This window comes from Lissotriton helveticus, chromosome 6, assembly GCF_964261635.1.
Source record: "Lissotriton helveticus chromosome 6, aLisHel1.1, whole genome shotgun sequence".
Lineage (NCBI taxonomy): Eukaryota > Metazoa > Chordata > Amphibia > Caudata > Salamandridae > Lissotriton > Lissotriton helveticus.
Genome location: NC_136067.1, coordinates 121,690,754 through 121,696,547, shown reverse-complemented (window position 1 = coordinate 121,696,547; position 5,794 = coordinate 121,690,754).

Below are 5,794 nucleotides of genomic sequence, written 5' to 3'. Positions count from 1 at the left end.
TTGCATGGCACACAAAATTCTGCAGGGGAAAGGGCCACCTGTCCTACGGGGTATGGTTCAAGCCTACAAGGCCCCTCGTGCCCTTCGCTCAGATCATCAACATCTGTTGCAAGTTGCGAGAGTAAGGAAGGCTAGAACCGGCGGTAGAAGATTCTCCATAAACGTGGCAACTTTGTGGAATTCTCTTCCGCTGGACCTGCGCTCTAAAATGGGCACCTTACGATTTCGTAAACTCTTAAAGACTCATTTGTTCCCTGCCTAGTGCCTTTGTTCCAGTTATGGTGTCTTTCTCTGGATGAGCGCTGGGATGCCCATGGGTAACCACGCGCGATATAAAACTCATTAATAATAATAATAATAATAATAATAATCTATTATGTACTCCAATGCTCAATGGGATCAAATTCTAGAGGGGTTGCACAAAGGCGTTTGAGAAGTGCGTCTCAAATTCTGTATCTTTAAAATTCTTCATGATTGGCACTGGTCACCGGTTAAATTACATCAAGCTCGGTTATTATCGCATACTTCTTGCTGGAGATGTTCTAATCCTGGTTGTGACATAACACATATCATTTGCGAATGTCCACGCACCAGACCCTTCTGGATCTTTGTTGGCAACACTTTGAACTCTACAATGGCATTAATTTTACCACTTACATCTGCCACCATTATTTTACATGACTCCGTGGTTTTCTAAAACTTTCTAAGCCACATACTCGTCTTCTTCACACTGCTTTGGCTACAGCCAAAATTTGCATTTTACGCTATTGGAAGTCTTCATCTGCTCCTTCTCAGGAAGAATGGAAACCTCATTGGATGACGATTCTAACCCAACTCCCTCTTCTAATGTGCATCCTTTACCTACTTAATTTTATTATCTCATATGCTTTTCCTGTACTATTTAATTCTCTTTCTCATTTCTCTTTCCTTCCCTTTCCCCCCCTCCCCCCCGTTACTCTGGCACCCTTTTTTATTTCTTCTTTCTTTTAATCTTGATTATATTTATCTAGTCATTCCGTTACTTACATATAAGATACATTCATACCTTTTGTATTGTTATTTTATAACAGATTGTAGAGTATGTACTGTTAACTTTTTCCTTATCTCTATTACTAGGAGTAGATTTCATAATCTATCAATTCATTATTCTTTTCAAATATTTCGCAAATAAGGTTTTCTTATTAACCTTATTCACGTTGATATTTACTATGTATTTTATTGCATAATTCAATAAAAAATTTCAACACAAAAAAAACAAAAAACCTATCTGTTAGGCCAGTTAGAATTTGCCACTGTATCCAAGAGCCTCTGTCCAATACATTGACTAACATTAACAAACCCAGTTTAAAAGAAATTATGAAAAAGGTACCTAGTAAATACCCAGATGTGTTATATTGGCTTTCAACCCAAAAAGTGCATTTTGTGAACAGATTTTTGGGGTTTGAACAAGCAACTGGTTGTTCAATTCATGCAAAATGTTTTTCATGGAAGTTATATACAAACACGTAGAGCATTACTGATTGATACATTTGTTTACAGTAGTGGCATATAAAGTCAGCTACAAATCAACACCAGGGCGCCGATTACGATGCATGTCGGATTCTTTTCCGACTGACTCATTTTGATGGAGGCGGTGGGAAAGGAATCCGACCGGGTATTCTGGCTGGCTTCCGACGGCCTCGGAGAGCTCTTCCGCCAGTTGGAATGCATCAAGTAATGGGCCTTCCCACCCTTGAGATTACGATGACGGTTATTGACATGGTTTCCATGACAGTCTTGCCAGTCAGACCGACATGTTGGAAAGCATCTTTAGGGGGCCCCAGCAGGGCCCCCTTGGGTGCACGACCTCCGGTTGGAGGAAGACGGGTTCACATATGGCCCCCCCTGTTGATCCCTGTACTGTGTGGCAGGCACGTTACGATGCCTGTCACTGGGTGCAGGGATGAACCTTTCCTTCCATTTTACTATGGGAGCATGCATTACGGCAAGTTTAGGGCTGGAATGCATGCTCCCATAGTAAAATATAGGAATGTGACTGAACAGTGTTCAGTCTCATCCTAATGAGGCGGTCGGGACCACCGACCGGGTGTCAGTCGGTCCCATGACGGTGATTCCGCCCGATATCGCATTGAGGCCCCTATTCTGTTACAGTGACAGTCAAATCATGTCATATCTGATGGCGTACAGCAGCAACATGACATATGTAGCAAGAACGTCTTTCACCCCATTAATATAGCACACAGAAAAATAATGCATTTCATGGGTTACCCGTAAGTGACAGAAGAACAGAGGCATAAACTAAATATTAACATACAAGACATTATTTTGCTATTGATATATCATTTTTTATAATTTTGCCAGTACTTACATTGTTTTATAGATGTAATGGATGTTTTGAAGTATTTGCTATACTTGACATTAATATATTTAAGATACTACCAGTCCAAATCCAGTCCAAATCCCATCCTCTGTCGCTTGGGGTCCCGCAGGGTTCCTCGCTGAGTCCCACGTTGTTCAATCTCTACGTGAGGCCGCTGGCTGAGGTTATGAAGCTCTGCGGTTTGACTATGGTGTCATACGCAGATGACACTCAGCTAGCGGTCACGATCAGCGGGGATCCCGAGGTGGAGGCCCCACAATTCAGGGACGGACTTCGGGCGGTGGCCAGTTGGATGACGTCCAACTGTCTCCAACTGAATGCCAAAAAAACAGAGGTGATGGTCTTCGGCAAACGGACGGATCTCTGGGGAGATACCTAGTGGCCCTCTGAGTTGAGTCCCACCCCCACTCCGGTTTCGGAGATAAAAAATCTGGGGGTTTGGTTGGACCCCTCACTCAGTTTTGTTAGCCATACCAAAAGGACGGCGGCCTCCTGCTTTGGCATTCTGCGCAATCTGAGACCTGCACTCAAATATTTCGATTCCGCAACCCGCCAACTTGTGGTTCAGGCGACGGTACTGGCTCGGCTAGAATATGCCAGCTCCCTTTTTATAGGGATAAATCAGGCCGAGCTGACTCGTCTCCAGCGAGTGCAAAATGCAGCAGCCAGAGCAGTTGTAGGCCTTCCTAGGTTCTGCTCGGTCTCTCGCACCTTGTGTGCTCTCCACTGGCTGCCAGTCAGGCAGCGGATTCACTTCAAGGTGCTTTGTTTGGCTTTTAAGATCTTAAAAGGCCCTTCTGCCCCAATACTGCATAATCTCTTGCGCCCCTATATCCCTGGCCGTTCCCTCCGCTCCTCGGATCACGAACTGGCAGCAGTTCCACGCTTTAAACGTAGTCGAGCTGGGGGACGTTCCTTCAAGGTGCGGGCAGCTGCTCTGTGGAATGCACTGCCTCGCGAAATGCGGATCCTTGCCGACCTGCTTCCCTTTCGTAGGGCCGTTAAGACCCTCTTGTTTCCTTAGCTCTGTTAAAACCCGAATTTTTTAAATAAATATGTTTCCTAGTTATGTTGTGTGGCTACCTTGTCGGGCGCCGGGACGCTCCTTCGCTGGAGCAGCTGCGCGCATTACAAATGCCATTAACATAACATAACATGTAGGATGTGAGATACAACAGTTACTGTGAGAAAGTGCCTCTTTTTGCATGGTCATCCTCATTTTTTGTGACTGATTCTGTTAGTTTTTTACTCTACGCACAGGAGCACTGCTGCCCAGTCTCCAGTGCATGTGCTCTGGTCTCTACAACATGGTAACACTGGCTAGTCCCCAATTGACATATTTAACTTTCCAATAAGGCCACAGTATATGGTGTAAGAAAATACAGCAGTGACATAGAAAGTTAAATGTCACCTGTGGAATGCAGCAGCTATTAGGCCATTCAACAGACTGACAAGGAAAACATGTGATCAGGCCTATGCGGCAAGCCCGTCTGCGCCTGTCCGTGCCTGGACCGCGCCCAGCGCCAGAACCCCTGGCCCCCGCACCCGCCACGACGACCACTGCCACTACGACGCCAGCACTCTGCACGCTCTCAACTCCGGACGGAGCCACACCTGCTTCAAGGCTGTCCCAAACGCGCACACGGCCCCTTCACCTGCCGGAACAGCAGCTACACTAGCCTCAGAGCCGATGAACCACCCACCAAGAAAGACACCAACCACCTCCAATGCTTACTACTGAACACCCGCTCCGCACGCAAGCATGCCATCAAGCTCTGGGTCCTTCTCGACACAACATCCCCGGACGTCGCCTTCCTGACAGAGACCTACTTTAATGACTCCTCCGCACCCGACATCACCATAGCTATCCCAGGCGGCTACAAGATCACCTGCAGAGACCGCACCAACGGAGTCGGAGGGGGCATTGCCATCGTCCACAAGATCAGCATCAGAGTCTCGACTAGCACCGACGACGCGTTCAGCACAGCCGAACACATGCATTTACAGATCCACACAGACCCCACCTCCACCCTCAGAGGCACCCTCATCCACCTACCCCCCGGCCCCCACCCCCAGTTCAGCGACTCCATCGCTGACTTGATCAGCACGCACGCCCTGACCCCCACAGACTACATCCTCCTCGGAGAGCTGAACTTTCACCTTGAGAATAACAACGACAACATCTCCACAACCCTGATTGATAATCCCGCCAACCTCGGACTGAAGCAACTTGTCACAACGCACACCCACTCCGCCGGCCACACGCTCGACCCGTCACCCGTCATCTCCTGAAGCCCGCACGTCTCCATCAGCCACACCACCGAACTCCTCTGGACCGATCACCGCTGCATCCACTTCGCCTTCCAGAAGACCACCACACACCACCGCACCCAACAGATCCCCCGTCGCTGCTGGAGCAAAATCACCGAAGACCAACTACAGACAAACCTCGCTCTCAGCCCACCCACCGAACCCTCCAACACCGACGACACTGCCCACAGCCTCAGACGCTGGATTGAGGACTGCACCAACACCCTCGCCCCGCTGAAGGACATCCCCCACAGAGACACTAGAAAGAGGGCCAGCTGGTTCACCCCAGAACTCCTAGCCTCCAAGCAAGCCTGCCGGAAACTAGAGAAGAAATGGCATAGGAAACAAACTCCGGACAGCCACGCAGCACACAAGGACGCCATCTGCAACCACCACCACCTCAGGGTGGCCAAGAGGATCTCCTTCAAAGACTGCCTCGACAACAACGCACACAATAGCAAGGAGCTCTTCAACATCGCGAAGGAACTCTCCAACCCCAGCTCCAACACCAACGACATCCCGCCGTCGCAAGTCCTGTGCCACCTGCTTTCACCGCAAGATAACAGACATCCACAATAGCTTCAACACCCAGACAGCCCCAACAGACAGCAACACAAAAGACCCTCCACACACCATCGACCACCACCCCCTGCTAGCCTGGGGCAGCGTGAGCATCGATGACACCATCAAGACCATGCCCACAATCCACTCCGGCTCTCTGTCAGACCCATTCCCGCACCACGTCTTCAACAGAAAAAGCAGCTCCATCACATCCCACCTACGCAACGTCATCAATCCCTCCCTCGAGACCGCGACCTTCCCAGAGATCTGGAAACACGCAGAGATCAACGCTCTAATCAAAAAACCTAAGGCAGACCCGAGAGACCTCAAGAAATCCGGCCCATCTCTCTGCTCCCCTTCCCGGCCAAGGTCATCGAGAAAACCGTCAACAGACAGCTAACCCGATACCTCATAAAAAACAGAAGACTGGACCCTTCCTAGTCAGGGTTACGCAGTAACCACAGCACAGAGACTGCCCTCATCGCCGCCACCGATGACATCAGGACCCTGCTGGATAATGGCGAGACCGCAGCACTCATCCTC